The sequence below is a fragment of the Oncorhynchus masou genome, chromosome 31 (assembly GCF_036934945.1).
Source record: "Oncorhynchus masou masou isolate Uvic2021 chromosome 31, UVic_Omas_1.1, whole genome shotgun sequence".
NCBI classification, from domain to species: Eukaryota; Metazoa; Chordata; class Actinopteri; order Salmoniformes; family Salmonidae; genus Oncorhynchus; species Oncorhynchus masou.
The window spans coordinates 52,865,383-52,885,516 of record NC_088242.1 but is presented as its reverse complement, the minus strand read 5'-3'; the positions used below and the strand labels follow the sequence as shown (position 1 = coordinate 52,885,516).

The following is a 20,134-nucleotide window of genomic DNA, read 5'->3' as shown; positions in this document are numbered from 1 at the left end:
GGGAAGAAACCACCATTTAGGCTACCTACCTATAGGCTGCCATAGCCTACGTATTTATTTAGCTTGTCATTCTATTGCTTTCATGGAATGTTTGTGTTTATTTGGAATTGATGAGAATACATGATCCATTTTACCATACTGTCCTGTGTAATTATCAAATTCAAAAAAGTGAGGGAGTGTCGCAACAGACTTTTAAACAACATACTAACTCTATATCAGTCAGGAGCAAGCCAAGTAGCCTAAGAAGGGACAAAAATGAATGATTTAGGCTGCATTATGATTATTTCAAGGCTGTCGCTTGCCATTTAAGAAATTAATTGTGAAGCATTTGTGACAGGCTACAGGATAACAGAAGCGTTTCAATAACACACGAACAACAGCAATTCAACACCATGCCTATACATTTTGCAATTTGGCTGTATGAAATGTAATTTAAAAAATAAATTGCTTCGACTTAAATAGTCATGAAAAACTAAAAATGCCTTTATTAGGCTATACAGTCATTCTACAGTGCCTTTGACTTTCCCTTTAGAAACACGACTTTGGCCAGTCTTTGGTTTGATGATCATGTGGTGAGAGCTATGCATGCCTAGTTTGTTAATTTAGCTAGCAGATGCTCTTATATTCCCATGCCCTAATCAAAGTCAACACACATCTACACTGAACAAAAATATAAAGCAACATGTAACAATTTCAAAGACTACTGAGGGACAGTTCATACAAGGAAATCAGTCAATTTAAATTAATTAATTATGCCCTAATCTATGGATTTCACATGACCGGGAATACTGAAATGCATCTGTTGGTCACAGATATCTTTAAAACAGTTGGGGTATGGATCAGATAACCAGTCAGTATCTGGTGTGATTATGGCCTGTGGAATGTTGTACCACTCTTCAATGGATATGCAAAGTTGCTGTATATTGGCAGGAACTGTAACATGCTGTCGTACACGTCGATCCAGAGCATCCAAAACTTGCTCAATGTCTGGTGAGTATGCAGACCATTGAAGAACTGGGCCATTTTCAGCTTCCAGGAATTGTGTACAGATCCTTGCAACATGGGGCCATGCATTATCAAGCTGAAACATGAGATGATGGTGGGGGATGAATGGTACGACAATGGACCTCAGGTTCTCATGACGGTATCTCTGTGCATTGCCACCAATGAAATGCAGTTGTGTTCATTGTCTGTAGTGCATGCCTGACCATACCATAACCCCACAAGCACCATTGGGCACTCTGTTCACAAAGTTGACATCGCCCACTCGACGCCAGTCTGTCATCTGCCCAGTACAGTTGAAACCGGGATTCATCCGGGAAGAGCACACATCTCCAGCGTGCCAATGACCATCGAAGGTTGAGCATTTGCCCAAATGAAGCCGTTTATGACGCCGAATTGCAGTCAGGTCAAGACCCTGTTGAGGATGATGTGAACGCAGATGTGTTTCCTTGAGATGGTTTCTGACAGTTTGTACAGTTATTCTTGGGTTGTGCAAACCCACAGTTTCATCAGCTGTCCATCTCAGATGATCCCGCAGGTGAAGAAGCCGGATATGGAGGTCCTGGTCTGGCATGGCTACATGTGGTCTGCAGTTGTGAGGCCGAATGGACGTACTGCCAAATTCTCTAAAACAACGTCTGAGGCGGATTATGGTAGAGAAATTAACATTGCATTCTCTGGCAACTGCTCTGGTTGACATTCATGGAGTCAGCATGCCAATTGCACACAATTGCCAATTGCACACAAAACTTGAGACATATTGTGTAACAAAACTGCACATTTGAGTGGTCTTTTATTGTCCAAAGCACAAGATGCACCTGTGTAATGATAATACTGTTTAATCAGCTCCTTGATATACCACACCTGTTAGGTAGATGGATTATAGTGGCAAAGAAGAAATGCTCACAAAGAAGAATGTAATGAAATTTGGGCGCAAAATCTGAATTAAATAAGCTTTTTGTGCGTATGGACATTTTTGGGGATCTTATATTTCAGCTCAGGACCAACACTTTGCATGTTGTGTTTGTATTTTTGTTCAGTGTATTTCGTAACAACAATATGGAATGATAGTTACGCAATTTTTTATTTTTTTTTAAATGTGCATATAGGCTTGCCTGATGATATGTGCCTGCTGTGTTAAACAAGGAATGGCTTTGTTACTGGAGTTTACCTCCTCGAAACCACTCCCTTTTCCCAGGATAAATAACTGCGATAAACCAGTAAATTATAATACATTATTTATATGTTCAGCATGACGTGAAATGTAACTGTTAAATTATATGCGATGTCTGGCTTATCTACGGCCTCTGCATGTTTAATCAATGCTCAGGGTGGAGACAGACAGCCCATCTCAGTATGGAGCGCAGTTGACAATGTATGTAGACCTATCATCTCATCATGGTAACTTTTGTTTTTGTGACAGGTAGGCCTACATTTGCTGCAGTATGGCCTATGCTAGAGTAATATAAAAACAGAATGTGCATCTAATTTACCCATCTCCGTCTGGCTTTCGTGGGGGTCACCTTGTTTATTAATTGTAAAGATTAAAATATTTTTAATTGCAGCTGCAGAGTTTTTCCATAGCCTGTCACTCAAATCTCGTTGCTTGAACTCTCTCTCTCCATCAACTCCATTCAAATTGCATCCAAAATAGATAATCCTGTTGACGTTGACACCAGTCTCAATGTCAACAGTGAAGAGGCGACTGCGGGATGCTGGCCTTCTAGGCAGAGTTGCAAAGAAAAAGCCATATCTCAGACTGGCCAATAAAAAGAAAAGATTAAGATGGGCGAAAGAACACAGACACTGGACAGAGGAACTCTGCCTAGAAGGGCAGCATCCTGGAGTCGCCTCTTCACTGTTGACGTTGAGACTGATGTTTTGCGGGTACTATTTAATGAAGCTGCCAGTTGAGGACTTGTGAGGCATATGTTTCCCAAACTAGACACTCTAATGTACTTGTCCTCTTGCTCAGTTGTGCACTGGGGCCTCCCACTCCTCTTTCTATTCTGGTTAGAGCCAGTTTGCATTGTTCTGTGAAGGGAGTAGTACATAGCGTTGTATGAGATCTTCAGTTTCTTGGCAATTTCTCGCATGGAATAGCCTTCATTCCTCAGAACAAGAATAGACTGACGAGTTTCAGAAGAAAGTCCTTTGTTTCTAGCCATTTAGAGTCTGTAATCGAACCAACAAATGCTGATATTCCAGATTCTCAACTTGTCTGAAGAAGGCCAGTTTTATTTCTTCTTTAATCAGAACAACAGTTTTCAGGTGTGCTAACATAACTGCAAAATGGTTTTCTAATGATCAATTAGCCTTTTAAAATTATAAACTTGGATTCGCTAACACAACATGCCATTGGCACACAGAAGTGATGGTTGCTGATAATGGGCCTCTGTACGCCTATGTAGATAACCCATAACAAATCTGCCGTTTCCAGCTACAATAGATTGTTATAACGTCTACACTGTATTTCTGATCAATTTGATGTCATTTTAATGGACAAACATGTCTAAGTGACTCCAAACTTTTGAAAGATAGTGTATAACACTATACAGTGCATTTGAAAATTATTCAGACCCCTTGACTTTTCCCACATTTTGTTACGTTACAGCCTTATTCTGAAATTGATTCAAATAGTTTTTTCCCCCCATCAATCTACACACAATACCCCATAATGAAAAAGCAAAAACAAATGTTTTTAAATGTTTTATTAGTTGCTAATGTAAAAAAAGTGTACATAAGTATTCAGACCCTTCACTCAGTACTTTGTAGAAGCACTTTTGACTGTGATTACAGCCTCAAGTCTTCTTGGGTATTACGCTACAGCTATTTTCAGGTCTCGAGATGTTTGATCGGGTTCAAGTCTGGGTTCTGGCTAAGTCACACAAGGACATTAAGAGACTTGTCCCAAAGCCACTCCTGGGTTGTCTTGGTTGTGTGCTGAGGGTCATTGTCCTGTTGGAAGGTGAATCTTCGCCCCATCTGAGATCCTGAGGTACCTTTTTTGCAAACTCCAAGCAGGCTGTCAAGTGCCTTTCACTGAGGAGTGGCTTCCATCTGGCCACTGCTGCAGATATTGTTGTCCTTCTGGGAGGTTCTTCTAGCTCTGTCAGAGTGAACATCGGGTTCTTTCTCCCCGGTTTGGCCGGGCGGCCAGCTCTAGGAAGAGTCTTGGTGGTTCCAAACTTATTCCATTTAAGAATGGTGAAGGCCTTCAATGCTCAAGACATTTTTGGTGTCCTTCCCCAGATCTGTGCTTCGACACATTCCAGTCTCGGGGCTCTACGGACAATTCCTTCGACCTCATGGCTTGGTTTTTGCTTTGACATACACTGTCAACTGTGGGACCTTATATAGACAGGTGTCTACCTTTCCAAATCATGTACAATCAATTGAATTTACCGCAGGTGGACTCCAATCAAGTTGTAGAAACTTCTCAAGGATGACCAATGGAAACAGGATGCACCTGAGCTCAATTTCGAGTCTCATAGCAAAGGGTCTGAATTCTTATGTAAATACATTTGCAAAAAAAAGTCCAAACTTTTTTGTTTTGCGATTATGGGGTATTGTGTGTAGATTGATGAGGGAAACAAAACAATCTATTTAATTTTACAGTAAAGCTGTAACGTAACAAGATTTGGAAAAAGGGAAGGGGTCTGAATACATTCCAAATGCACTGTATATAGATGTCCTAGCCTACCTCTTTCAGGTAATATGTTCAATGCAGTATTATCCTTATATTTTGCTAAAAATCTTCTAATTCATAGCCTCTGTAAATTGCGCAATATTTATGCTGTGCTCTGCTGGCCTCTCCTTATAAAACACTCCTTAGCTCTTGGAGTTCCATGCAGGAAAAGCTTGCCTAGAATAGCTTGCTAGACATTTTTGTTGTTGTTGCAATTCTTATGCCAAAAGCTCTTTCTTTGGTGAATGTTAAGTACAGCAGCCAATATAACTCACAGGTAGTTTGAAAGAATATTCAACATGTGATGGCGGTAGCATATAGCAGTTATTTATTCAAACCCATAACCATTCAATCTTCATGAAGAGAAGTGAAAGCCTTCTGCATCTAATTCTAGTCCTATATTATTCAAGGATGTCATTAGAATGTTGAAGATAAGGACAACAAAATATTACATTTTATTATATATTTTTTTAAGGGGTTGATCAGCTTTAATATTGTGGAACGATTGTTTCTTCCATCAATGAAATTGTCTGCATAATTTCCAATCCCCCATATATTTTGGGGGTAAATACAGTTGAAGTGGGAAGTTTACAAAAACCTTAGCCAAATACATTTAAACTCAGTTTCACAATTCCTGACATTTAATCCTAGTAAAATTTCCCTGTTTTAGGTCAGTTAGGATCACCACTTTATTTTAAGAATGTGAAATGTCAGAATTGTAGGAGAGAGAAGGATTTATTTCAGCTTTTATTTCTTTCATCACATTTCCAGTGGGTCTGAAGTTTACATACACTCAATTAGTATTTGCTAGCTTTGCCTTTAAATTGTTTAACTTGGGTCAAACGTTTCGTGTAGCCTTCCACAAGCTTACCACAATAAGTTGGGTGAATTTTGGCCCATTCCTCCTGACAGAGCTGGTGTAACTGAGTCAGATTTGTAGGCCTCCTTGTTCGCACACGCTTTTTCAGTTCTGCCCACAAATTGTCTATGGGATTGAGGTCAGGGCTTTGTGATGGCCACTCCAATACCTTGATTTTGTTGTCCTTAAGCCATTTTTCCACAACTTTGGAAGTATGCTTGGGGTCATTGTCCATTTGGAAGACCCATTTGCAACCAAGCTTCAACTTCCTGACTGGTCTTGAGATGTTGCCTCAATATATCCACATACTTCTCCTACCTCTTGATGCCATCTATTTTGTGAAGTGCACCAGTCCCTACTGCAGAAAAGCACCCTCACAACATGATGCTGCCACCCCAGTGCTTCACAGTTGGGATGGTGTTCTTCGTCTTGCAAGCATCCCCCTTTTTCCTCCAAACATAACGATGGTCATTATTGCCAAAAATGTTCTAGTTTTGTTTCATCAGACCAGAGGACATTTCTCCAAAAAGTTGGATCTTTGTCCCCATGTGCAGTTGCAAACCGTAGTCTGGCTAATTTTAATGGTGGTTTTGGAGCAGTGGCTTCTTCCTTGCTGAGCGGCCATTCAGGTTATTTTGATATAGGACTCATTTTACTGTGGACATAGATACTTTTGTACCTGTTTCCTCCAGCATCTTCACAAGGTCCTTTGCTGTTGTTCTGGGATTGATTTGCACTCAAGGTTGAACCAGACTTGTAGAGGTCTACAATTTCTTTTTGATGTCTTGGCTGATTTCTTTTGATTTTGTACATTGTACATGTCAAGCAAAGAGGCACTTAGTTTGAAGGTAGGCCTTGAAATACATCCATATATACACCTCCAATTGACTCAAATTATGTCAATTAGCCTATCAGAAGCTTCTAAAGCCATGACATAATTTTCTGGAATTTAAAGGCACAGTCATCTTAGGGTATGTAAACGTCTGACCCACTGGAATTGTGATACAGTGATTTAATCTGTCTGTAAACTATTGTTGGAAAAATGACTTGTGTCATGCTCAAAGTAGATGTCCTAATCGACTTACTAAAACTATAGTTTGTTAACAAGAAATTTGCTCAAATAAACCTACCATTAAAATTATAGACTGATCATTTCTTTGTTAGTGGGCAAACATACAAAATCAGCAGGGGATCAAATACATTTTTCCCTCACTGAAGCCTGACTCTTTCTGCCTGTGTTATTACTGTATGGTATAATAATCAGCGGTTAAGTTTCTCACTGAAGCAGTGAGCACAGAGAGAGCTATCTGTCATAGTGTACAGAGAGATATGTCATGGCGACCAGCTTTGAGCCCCCAAAATTACAAACAGACTAAAGGCAAGGGATTGATAGTTAGTGTTTCTCCCTGCGGCCATAAGCTCTGTGTCCACGTTTGGAGCAAGTGTATCCACAACAACCACCACGTACTAGTGTTTTACTGTGTGTTTACTGAGTCTGTGTGGGTTTTCTTACTACACTGATTTAAACAGCCTAATGTTTTTTTCCATTTTCCAGCCAGGCCCTGACCAGCCCTGTCACTTTGATCTGTGAGAGCGAGGAGAGAGCCCTCAGATAATGGCCCATAGGATAAGCAGTAGAAGTAAGTGTATTAGAATGGATTTACTATCTTCTTGACCCCCTCCCTTGTCTCCATACTGTGGTTCATTAAATGTAGGTTTTCAACTATATATGTTGATCAATACTGCATTAACATCTCTAAATCACCTAATTTAACAGACAAGATAAAACTAAAAGGAAACATAGAATTTCCTGTAATGTAAGGAATTTACTGACTGGGAGACAGTTGGATCTCCCTTGCTACTATGATCAGCCATGTGTAGTGGCTCATGGTAGAGGAAACCGCTAGAAGTTCCATGAGTATTTATGTTTCCTGTAAGATATGTAACACTTTACCTTGACACCTGTCAGAAGGCACATCCCAGTTAGCACATTTGGTTACTTGGAAGTTGTGGGAATGAAGCCATACGTTTCCTATCCGGTAAAACGGAATGTTTTTAAACATTCTGAGAATGGAATTGAATGTTTAGGTTGCTTGGGAGATCCTTTTATCATGGTTCCCTGAGTTATCCTGGTAGGTTTTATTGACATTCTGAGAATGGAAATTATAGGTTATTTGAAGGTAATTAAATAATATTCTGAGAACATTCAGTAAATGTTGTGAATATTTTGAACAAACTCTAAAGATTATTTGGATGTTTTTGAATAACTTCCTTAAAAATGTTCACTGAATGTTTCAATAAGACTTTTAATAACACTGCTAGCTTAGTTTGGGTTAAGCACATACAGTTGAAGTCAGAAGTTTTCATGCACTTAGGTTGAAGTCATTAAAACTCGTTTTTCAATCACTCCACAAATTTCTTATTAACAAACTATAATTTTGGAAAGTCGTTTTGGACATCTACTTTGTGCATGACAAGTCATTTTCCAACAATTGTTTTACAGACAGATTATTTAACTTATAATTCACTATCACAATTCCAGCGGGTCAGAAGTTTACTGTGCCTTTAAACAGCTTGGAAAATTGCAGAAAATGTTGTCATGGCTTTAGAAGCTTCTGATAGGCTAATTGACATAATTGGAGGTGCATCTTTGCTTGACATCATGGGAAGATCAAAAGATATCAGCCAAGACCTCAGAAAAAAAGTTGTAGACCTCCACAAGTCTGGTTCATGGGAGCAATTTCCAAACGGCTGAAGGTACAAACAATATTACGGAAGTATAAACATCGTGGGACCACACAGTCATCATACCTCTCAGGAAGGAGACACATTCTGTCTCCTAGAGATGAACGTACTTTAGTGCAAAAAGTGCATATCAATACCAGAACAACAGCAAAGGACCTTGTGAAGATACTGGAGGAAACAGGCGCAAAAGTATCTATATTCACAGTAAAATGAGTCCTATATCGACATAACCTGAAAGGCCGCTTAGCAAGGAAGAAACCACTGCTCCAAAACCACCATAAAAAAAGCCAGACAATGGTTTGCAACTGCACATGGGGACAAAGATCGTACTTTTTGGAGAAATGTCCTCATGAAACAAAAATAGAACTGTTTGGCCATAATGACCATCGTTATGTTTGGAGGAAAAAGGGGGAGGCTTGCAAGCCAAAGAACGCCATCCCAACCGTGAAGCATGGGGGTGGCAGCATCATGTTGTGTGGTGCTTTGCTGCAGGAGGGACTGGTGCACTTAACAAAATAGATGGCATCATGAGGTAGGAGAATTATGTGGATATATTGAAGCACCATCTCAAGACAACAGTCAGGAAGTTGAAGCTTGGTTGCAAATGGGTCTTCCAAATGGACAATGACCCCAAGCATACTTCCAAATTTGTGGCAAAATGGCTTAAGGACAACAAAGTCAAAGTATTGGAGTGGCCTTCACAAAGCCCTGACCTCAATCACATAGAAAATGTGTGGGCAGACCTGAAAAGGTGTGTGTGTGCAAGAAGGCCTACAAACCTGACTCAGTTACACCAGCTCTGTCATGAGGAATGAGCCAAAATTCACCCAACTTATTGTGGTAAGCTTGGGGAAGGCAACCCAAAACATTTGACCCAATGTGCATGCAATGCTACCAAATACTAATTGAGTGTATGTAAACTTCTGACCCACTGGGAATGTGATGAAAGAAATAAAAGCTGAAATAAATACTTCTCTCTCCTATTATTCTGACATTTCACATTCTTAAAATAAAGTGGTGATCCTACCTGACCTAAAACAGGGAATTTTTACTGGGATTAAATATCAGGAATTGTGAATCTGAGTTTAAATGCATTTGGCTAAGGTGTGTGTAAACTTCCCACTTCAACTGTATAGGACATTTGGAAATGCGTTGGCTTAGGCATTAATCATGCACATGTAGTCAGTGAGATTCAAACTTATGATCTTCTGTTCTTCATCTTCTGTTCTCTGTTCTCAACATTGTGGAGCGAACATCCATGTTTTTTTTAGCTAACACAAAGCTGCATCCTTTTAGTCTATTCAAACAAACCCCATTTCAAAGGAAACAAGCACTCAATTATTGGGCTCGGCCAACACACCTGAATGAACAAAACATTAGGAACACCTTCCCAAAATTGAGTTGCACACACTTTTGCCCTCCGAACAGCCTCAATTCGTCAGGGAATTGACTCTACAAGGTGTCCCACAGTTGTCAAGTTGGCTGGTAGTGGATCTCTACTCTGAATAGTTCATTCCATCTAATCTCACAGATACTCAATTGGATTGAGAGCTGGTGGCTGGGCAGGCCACTGCAGTAAGCTGAATTCGCTGTCATGAACCATTCTTGGACAGTCCTAGCCTTTTGGCTTTGGGCATTATCCTATTGAAATAATCAATTCACAGATAGAAATACTGCTGCCATGAAGGGATGCACCTAATTGGCAATGATGTTCAGATATCCTGTGGCATTCAAGTGTTGCTCAACTTTTATCAATGGCTCCATGTTTGCGATCAAAACACACCACACACTCCACCCCACACCTGCAATGTTGACACGCATCATGATGGATGCATGTACTCGTGGTTTGCTCTATACCCTAGTCCTCCCATCAGCGTGAAACAGCATGAACCGGGATTCATCAGACCAGGCAATGTTTTTACAATTCTCCAGTGTCCAGTGTTTTCATTCCATAGCCCACTGCAACCATAGTTTCTTGTTTATTGCTGGAAGAAGTGGAACTCTGTAAGGTCGTCGGCTGCCATACACCATTCGTGTCAAGGTACAACGAGTTGTGCATCATTTTATGGGTCTTTGTGAACTAATTGTGTACTGAACTGTCAGTTAACTAACTGTAGCCCGTCTTTTGCTTTGCACAATTCGTGTCAGCCTCCTTTGTCCTCTTTTATCAATGACCCACTTTTGACCACTGGCCTGCCATTGGTTGGATGTCCTTTGGGTGGTGGACCATTCTTGATACACAAGAGAAACTGTTCAGTGTGAAAAACCCAGCAGCGTTGCAGTTCTTGACACACTCAAACCTTTTCGCCTGGCACCTACTACCATTCTCCGTTCAACGGCAACTGCACTGGTTCAAGTGGATTTATCAATAAGGGATCATAGCTTTCACATGGTCAGTCTATGTCATGGAAAGAGCAAAACATGACATGTTCCTGATGTTATTAAATAACATTCTTAGAATGTTAAGGAAACATTAGTAATGTTTTCTTGTGGTTTTTATGCAAAGGTTTCTTAATGTTCTGAGAACATGACTTTAAAATAGAACCATGAGGCAAGCTGCAGAAAACGTTACGCTAAAGTACTGGAATTCCCACAGAAGAACATGTTTTAAAAAGTTTTATTTTACCCACTTTTTCAATTATGATCTTGTCTCATCGCTGCAACTCCCCAACGGGCTTGGTGGAGGCGAAGATCAAGTCATGCGTCCTCCGAAACATGACCCCGCCCTTAAACCACGCTCCTTAACACCCGCCAGCTGCACCAATGTGTCGGTGGAAACATTGTTCAACTGACAACTGTTGTCAGCTTGCTGTTGCCCGGGCCCACCACAAGGAGTCGCTAGAGTGTGATGAAACAAGTAAAGGGCCAAACCCTCCCCTAACCTGGACAACTCTGAACCAATTGTGCGCCGCCCTATGGGACTCCCAGTCACGGCCATTTGTGACACAGCCTGGAATCGAACCCAGGTCTGTAGTGACGCCTTAGACCGCTGTACCACTCGGGAAGCCACCAAGAAAGTGGTTTAATGTTCTCTGAATTATTTGAGAACATTTCCAACATTTTAATGAAATGTTACCATTTTTGAACTTTTAGGAAACGTGCTGTTAAAGTAATGAAATACCAAGAAAATAATGTTTTTTTGTCAAGTTCATTAAATGTGCTGAGAATGTTCCAAGCCAAGCAACTATCCTGGATTATTCCCAGAAAGTTGTGGTGGGGTTGTATGCAAAATAAACATAGGACAACCAAGCTCTAAGAAATATATTGTTCTCAGAACATTATATGCTAGCTGGGATTATACAATAAGCTACTCTCCTCTGTTTTTGTGTGTGTGTGTGTGTGTGTTAAAATATATGTTTGTGTTATTTCTGTCTGTTCGATGTTTGTGTGTGGAGTGTGTGCTGCTCAGTATTTGTGTGGTATTTATGTGCCCTTGGTGCTTGTGTGCCTGTACGTGTGTGGCACTCTGTGTTTGTGTTGTATATTTGTGTGCCTACTGTATGTTTTCTTGGTCTTTGTCATGGGCGTAGCCTGGTGCCTGGCAGCAGTGTGATGTGGGAGGCTGTGAGACAGCTCCAGTTCCCCCGTAAGGCAGCGCTGTCAGCATCGGAGAGCACCTCATGTCATCCTTGCCATCTGAAAATCGTGCTGTAAGATGAAGCAGGAGACAGGTATATGTTGTGGGGCCTCTCTCTTTTCTGAGCCAAGGGGAACAAGGGAAGGAGGGATGGAGTGTGTGTGTGGGTATTTATGTGTGTGATGCTAGTAAAATATTAATACATGAGTGGGGTTTGAAGAGGTCCACTTGACACTTCCATACTCTAGCGTCACCTCTTACTATTCATTACAACACTCGAATGCAGCTTACTGTACTCTTGACATGTATAGTAGCTGTTGGTTGTCTAATTGTTACGTCAAGTGTTTCCTGTAATCAAATCAAAATCAAATCAAATTTATTTATATAGCCCTTTGTACATCAGCTGATATCTCAAAGTGCTGTACAGAAACCCAGCCTAAAACCCCAAACAGCAAGCAATGCAGGTGTAGAAGCACGGTGGCTAGGAAAAACTCCCTAGAAAGGCCATAACCTAGGAAGAAACCTAGAGAGGAACCAGGCTATGTGGGGTGGCCAGTCCTCTTCTGGCTGTGCCAGGTAGAGATTATAACAGAACATGGCCAAAATGTTCAAATGTTCATAAATGACCAGCATGGTCAATAATAATAAGGCAGAACAGTTGAAACTGGAGCAGCAGCACGGCCTAGGTGGACTGGGGACAGCAAGAAGTCATCATGTCAGGTAGTCCTGGGGCATGGTCCTAGGGCTCAGGTCCTCCGAGAGAGAGAAAGAAAGAGAGAAGGAGAGAATTAGAGAACGCACACTAAGATTCACACAGGACACCGAACAGGACAGGAGAAGTACTCCAGATATAACAAACTGACACTAGCCCCCCGACACATAAACTACTGCAGCATAAATACTGGAGGCTGAGACAGGAGGGGTCAGGAGACACTGTGGACCCATCCAAGGACACCCCCGGACAGGGCCAAACAGGAAGGATATAACCCCAAGCACTTTGCCAAAGCACAGCCCCCACACCATGAGAGGGATATCTTCAACCACCAACTTACCATCCTGAGACAAGGCTGAGTATAGCCCACAAAGATCTCCGCCATGGCACAACCCAAGGGGGGGCGCCAACCCAGACAGGATGACCACATCAGTGAATCAACCCACTCAGGTGACGCACCCCTTCCAGGGACGGCATGAGAGAGCCCCAGTAAGCCAGTGACTCAGCCCCTGTAATAGGGTTAGAGGCAGAAAATCCCAGTGGAAAGAGGGGAACCGGCCAGGCAGAGACAGCAAGGGCGGTTCGTTGCTCCAGAGCCTTTCCGTTCACCTTCCCACTCCTGGGCCAGACTACACTCAATCATATGACCCACTGAAGAGATGAGTCTTCAGTAAAGACTTGAAGGTTGAGACCGAGTTTGCGTCTCTGACATGGGTAGGCAAACCGTTCCATAAAAATGGAGCTCTATAGGAGAAAGCCCTGCCTCCAGCTGTTTGCTTTATTTATTATATATTATATATATATTTATTTAAGATTATTTGTTGCAATTGCAAACGTAATAAAATGGTGGTCCGATAGTCCAGGATTATGAGGAAAAACATTAAGATCCACAACATTTATTCCATGGGACAAAACTAGGTCCAGAGTATGACTGTGACAGTGAGTGGGTCCAGAGACATGTTGGACAAAACCCACTGAGTCGATGATGGCTCCGAAAGCCTTTTGGAGTGGGTCTGTGGACTTTTCCATGTGAATATTAAAGTCACCAAAGACTAGAATATTATCTGCTATGACTACAAGGTTCGATAGGAATTCAGGGAACTCAATGAGGAACGCTGTATATGGCCCAGGAGGCCTGTAAACAGTAGCTATAAAAAGTGATTGAGTAGGCTGCATAGATTTCATGACTAGAAGCTCAAAAGACGAAAATGTTTTTGTTTTTTTGTAAATTGAAATTTGCTATCGTAAATGTTAGCAACACCTCCGCCTTTGCGGAATGCATGGGGGATATGGTCACTAGTGTAGCCAGGAGGTGAGGCCTCATTTAACACAGTGAATTCATCAGGCTTAAGCCATGTTTCAGTCAGGCCAATCACATCAAGATTATGATCAGTGATTAGTTCATTGACTATAAATGCCTTTGAAGTAAGGGATCTAACATTAAAACCTCTTGAAACTCTGGGGGAGCAATTTCATTTTTGGATGAAAAACGTTCCCGTTTTAAACAAGATATTTTGTCACAAAAAGATGCTCCAAATGCATATGCTCCACTATGCATTTGGAAAGAAAACACTCTGAATTTTCCAGAACTGCAAAGATATTGTCTGTGGGTGCCCTAGAACGGGAGCTACAGGCAAAACCAAGATGAAACGGCAACCAGGAAACCAGCAGGATTTTTGAGGCTCCGTTTTCCATTGTCTCCTTATATGGCTGTGAATGTGAGAGGAATGAGCCTGCCATTTCTGTCGTTTCCCCAAGGTGTCTGCAGCATTGTGACGTATTTGTAGGCATATCATTGGAAGATTGACCATAAGAAACTACATTTTCCAGGTGTCCGCCCGGTGTCCGTCGAAATTGGTGCGTCTTTTTCAGCTGCTGGTATTTTTCCATGCGATTCTGAGGGGAAAGCAGGCTTCCACAAACTGCATATCAATGAAGTGTTATGTGAAAAAACACCTTGAGGATTGATTCCAAACAACGTTTGCCATGTTTCGGTCGATATTATGGAGTTAATTCGGAAAAAGTTTGACGTTTTGGTTACTGAATTTTCGGTTCGTTTCGGTAGCCAAATGTGATGTACAAAACGGAGGGATTTCTCCTACACAAAGATTCTTTCAGGAAAAACTGAACATTTGCTATGTAACTGAGAGTCTCCTCATTGAAAACATCCGAAGCTATTCAAAGGTAAATGATTTTATTTATTTGGTTATCTGGTTTTTGTGAAAATGTTGCGCGCTAAATGCTACTCAAAATGCTAAGCTAGCTTGCAATACTCTTACTCAAATTAGTGATTTGCTATGGTTCAAAAGCATATTTTGAAAATCTGAGATGACAGTGTTGTTAAGAAAAGGCTAAGCTTGAGAGCAGGCGCATTATTTTCATTTTATTTGTGATTTTCAGAAATCGTTAACGTTGCCGTTATGCTAATGAGCCTGAGTCTTTATTCACGATCCCGGATCCGGGATGGGGAGTATCAAGAGGTTTTAAGTAGAGATGTGAGGTATCATGATCTCTTTCAATAATGACAGGAATGGAGGTGGTCTTTATCCTAGTGAGATTGCTAAGGCGAACACCGCCATGTTTAGTTTTGCCCAACCTCGGTCGAGGCACAGATACGGTCTCAATGGTGATAGCTGAGCTGACTACACAGACTGTGCTATTGGCAGACTCCACTAAGCTGGCAGGCTGGCTAACAGCCTGCTGCCTGGCCTGCACCCTATTTCATTGTGGAGCTGGAGGAGTTAGAGCCCTGTCTATGTTGGTAGATAAGATGAGAGCACCCCTCCAGCTTGGATGGAGTCCGTCACTCCTCAGCAGGTCAGGCTTGGTCCTGTTTGTGGGTGAGTCCCAGAAAGGGCCAATTATCTACAAATTCTATCTTTTGGGAGGGGCAGAAAACAGTTTTCAACCAGCGATTGAGTTGTGAGACTGCTGTAGAGCTCATCACTTCCCCTAACTGGGAGGGGGTCAGAGACAATTACTCGATGCCGACACATCTTTCTAGCTGATTTACACGCAGAAGCTATGTTGCGCTTGGTGATCTGACTGTTTCATCCTAACATCGTTGGTGCCGACGTGGATAACAATATCTCTATACTCTATACACTCGCCAGTTTTAGCTTTAGCCAGCACCATCTTCAGATTAGCCTTAACGTCGGTAGCCCTGCCCCCTGGTAAACAGTGTATGATCGCTGGATGATTCGTTTTAAGTCTAATACTGCGGGTGATGGAGTCGCCAATGACTCGAGTTTTAAATTCGTCAGAGCTAATGGTGGGAAGCTTCGGCGTCTCAGACCCCGTAACGGGAGGAGTAGAGACCAGAGAAGACTCGGCCTCTGACTCCGACTCGCTGCTTAATGGGGAAAACCGGTTGAAAGTTTCTGTCGGCTGAATGAGCGACACCGGTTGAGCGTTCCTACAGCATTTCCTTCCAGAAACCGTGAGAAAGTTGTCCGGCTGTGGGGACTGTGCCAGGGGATGTAATCTTGACAGTACAACGTTGGTTCGGTTGCCTACAGTTTGTTGCATGTAGTTACAGTATGTTGCCATGACTATAATCATAGCTGTGATGTGTGAAGTAAGAGATGGTAAGTTGTACCACATACAATTCAGTGTACATGGAGTATTCTGATTAAGGGTGCTTCACCTTCATGATCAAAATGCTACTGCCCCCCCCCCAAAAAAAAAAAAAAAAAAAAAAAATTAGAGTACACTCTACCAATGGGGCTGAAGGTCTCAGAACACTTAATCAATTTATATCAGATTAGCTGTGGAATATTCTCTAATGTCAATAACAGAAATGCTGCTATTCTGACAGCAGGGCTCTTTAAATCCGAGCTACTTGCAGTGAAACAGCATTGATTTCTGCCATGCTCTGCATAATTCAGCCATGCTGTTCAGCCTCATAGAGCAATAAAACTATTAGCCTCAGTGGAAAAAGTAAACATGAGAGAGTACGTTTTTAGAAATCATCACTTCATCCCCTTCTTTCTGCAGTAGCGTCTCTGTAGCTGATCATGAGGACAAGGCCCTATCTCCACATTCTGCAGAAATATCAATATGGATTTAGGAGCCTCCCTGAAGCAAGGTCCTCAGCTAATTAAATCTGTAATCACAGTGGGGGGGTGGTCTGCATGTTGAAATGACGGCCAGTGGAGTTTTATTTAACAAAGAAAAGATAATTGGGTTCAGGGCCTTTCATTCTCCTCATAAAACACATAGGTTCCTGCTTCCCATCAGGCTGCTGATATCACTGCTCTGTCTGTGCTGCTCAGGTAGAGCACTACTTCCCTTGAGGAACAAGACACCACTGCCAAGGGTACACCAGAGAAGCACTCACTTTAAGTCAGTAGTGGGATGGAGAAGGCTTCAGGGGAGCTTCAGACAGAACTGGAATTCTAAAGGAGGATGGAGGGAGATACTCTCTCTAGGACTGCATGTAATCCTTTTAGGGCTGCACGATCAAATTCAGATCAAAATTGTGATATTGAGATGTGTAATATCCATATTGCAAGAGGCTACAATTTTCTCCTTTCTTTAATACAAGTAAAACTAGACTACGGTACCTCCTCCAATGAGATCCGCTAGACTCCGTTAATTCACTCCCTGCATGCATAAGAGGGTGCTGACCAATCACAAGCGGGCTCTCTCACTCTGCGTGGCATGCACATGCTGGCCAATCACAATTGTCCTGGTGAGGGGAAAAAAGGCTTCACAGTGTTGGAAACATGAGTGTTCCTAGTGCTAACGGGAATGACCTTCCGTCATATGGCAATATTTCAGCTACAGGCAAACTGATGTCAACCAAATGTGCATAAAGTACCTCGGAGTTGTGGCGACAATAAGAGGCAACACGACACATTTATTCAATAACTTGAAAAAGTACCATCCCCTACTCTACGATGATTGCATGGTGAAATAAGTGCCAAACAGCAGCAAAGACACTCAGCCATAGCCAGCCACCTACGTTAATCAGGTATTGATTCCTGATGCGTTTTCAAGTGTAACGCCCTACTAAAAAACAGAGAAATCACTGAGACTATCGCCTATCTATTGCATAGCCAAAGACATGATTCATATTTACACTGTCAGCAAAGGTGGCTTCAACAAGATAATTAACAAGCTGGACAGGAGATAAAAGATTCACCCATATTTTTCCCAAGTCACCATCCCAACTAAACACAATTAAGGGAAGAAGTTGACACAGAGCTTACACATGTTGATTTATGTGACTACAACATACCTTTTGTCTAGCAGAACAACCGACAGTCATTCGTTTGACAGTACACTTTATTGATGAGGAGTTTCAACTGAATGGTCGGTGCTTGCAGACATAGGCTACATCCCCGGAGATCACGGGGTGAAAACATCACTCTGAGGTTGAGAGAAGCTTTAGCCGCCTGGGGCCTAAATGAGGAGCAGCAAGTGTGCATAACGATAACGGCACAGACGTGCTAAAGGCCATCGCATTGAATTACTGGACCAGACTCCAATGTTTTGGAAACAGGCTACACTTTGCAATCTATAGCTTACATGTTAAGGCACTTTGAATTATAATAATCATTGAGCCTACTTATACACAATTAAACCTACAGTATGGCTGGTGAAATAAATCAAACTTAAATAAATAAATAAAATATATATTATTTAAGAACTCATAATGGTAAAATAGGAATTCATAATGTAATGAAATAATTAGTGCTGCGCTTATAGCACACTGTATTTTGATGATAATGTGAAAAATGAATGTTTGTTAATATGTAGGTGCAATAATATTATCATATGTGTAACAATGTGGGAAAATATTTGTTTAATTTGGTTTTGTATCCAGTTAGCACAGTTTGTATTCATTCCTACGATCTCATTTTAGAAGTGATGTTCTCTAACCTGCCAATTGTGTTAAGCATGTCTGAAGGAATTACCAAGTTTTCACCCAAGTGTGAAAATCACAATTCATATTCACAAAATCTTCACAAAAAAATTGCATTTAGATGTTTTTTGCAAATCGTGCAGCCCTTGCTCCTTTCATCTTTGATATCTTGAGTCTTGCTCAGTCTAACAAGGTGCTCCACATTATAGTTCTGCGAGCCACTCTCGTATGACCCAGGTACTCACACGTCCCACTTTGCCCTTCACATACACTCTACCTTGGACCCACCCAAACTCTATAATTAAAATTAGTATATTCCAATTTTAAGCACTCGTGCATGCTAGGTGGACTGGCAGCCATATTGGGTGAGCCATTCAGAATGTTTGATTGGTGACACCATAAAGATGTGTACAAAGGTATACTATCTCAGACACAACTTATCATACGGTTCTTTACTTTTTTCATGGTCCTTCGAGCCATAAAGGAACAGTACAAACTATCTCAAGACGTCATCAAGATAAGGTCCTTATTTGTTATTTTCCATTGGGGTCACATGACAAGAAGAAATCCTTCATTCTGGAAATGCTATGTTCAACTGTGAGCTGATCTCTAAGGTTGTGCCATCCTCCTTTTCTTCCATCCATGTCATTATCTGTTTTACTCACGTTTGTGCCTGTTCCCAGGGCACAACATTTAAAGGGTTCTGACTGGGAGGGAGAGAGAAAAGGCAGGCCCATCACAGTATGTCGGTGTTATCAATGCCCTGTAGCAATCGCCATAGTGACCTGATTTCTTCCTGTTATGTTCCACATTTCCTGGGCCATTCACACCAATCCACCTGATCCTGACCACTGCCATTTTTGTTAGGAAAAATAAATATATTACAGAAATCTAAGAATGAAATTCAACTCCCTGATCTTATTTTGTATTTTACTCATAATCCATTTTACATTAAATGTAATTATCAGGTCATTTGAGATATGTTTTTGAATTACATTGATAATGATATTGCTTCCTGTTACCAACATCAGCAGGGTGTTTTTGGAGAGCCGTCCTCCTCGCTTCTCCTCTGTCACATTCTTTCACATTTATTACTCATATTTGAGTTATGGTCTTTTGATTCATCGTCCAGTCACGTTTGTCCGTGTCTTTCATTTCAGCATCTGGGTTTAATTGGTGCGATGTTGTAAAGCCACAGCTGCGCTGCCTGTTAGGATAGTAAATTACCTCAATTAGGAGAGAACCAAAGGCTCAGCTGTCTGACCGATTCTGTAGCCACTCTCCTCTCACACCCATAGATAGGGCCTTAGTCCCTATGCGCCCTGGTCAAAAGTAGTGCACTATGAAGGGAATATGGTACCATTTGCTAGAATGAGCTTGAATGAGGCTCCATCGACACGGAGCTTATCCCAAACACCTGTGTCTCACTTTGGCCTGCATTTCAACCGCCACCTGCATCATCGGCATCATCTGCATAATCTGCGTCACAAGTTATCTGACCTAAATAACTTGTATGTATGTGTATACATACTGCGTTTATTTTCAGCAAACGTAACATGTGTAAATATTTCTATGAACATAACAAGATTCAACAACTGAGACATGAACTGAACAATGTGTCCCTGAACAAAGGGGAGTTCAAAATCAAAAGTAACAGTCAGTATCTGGTGTGGCCACCAGCT

General features: G+C 41.5%; 1 protein-coding gene across 1 annotated transcript in view; it reads left to right on the top strand.

The window, feature by feature from the left end:
- The window catches only part of LOC135525234 (alpha-1,3-mannosyl-glycoprotein 4-beta-N-acetylglucosaminyltransferase C-like), a 220,526-nt gene that overhangs the window by 94,421 nt on the left and 105,971 nt on the right, over window positions 1-20,134 (top strand). Inside the window, exon 2 of the mRNA XM_064952958.1 lies at window positions 7,105-7,189. The gene's annotated coding sequence lies outside the window, so the exon portion shown is untranslated. The remainder of the gene's footprint in view (window positions 1-7,104; window positions 7,190-20,134) is intronic.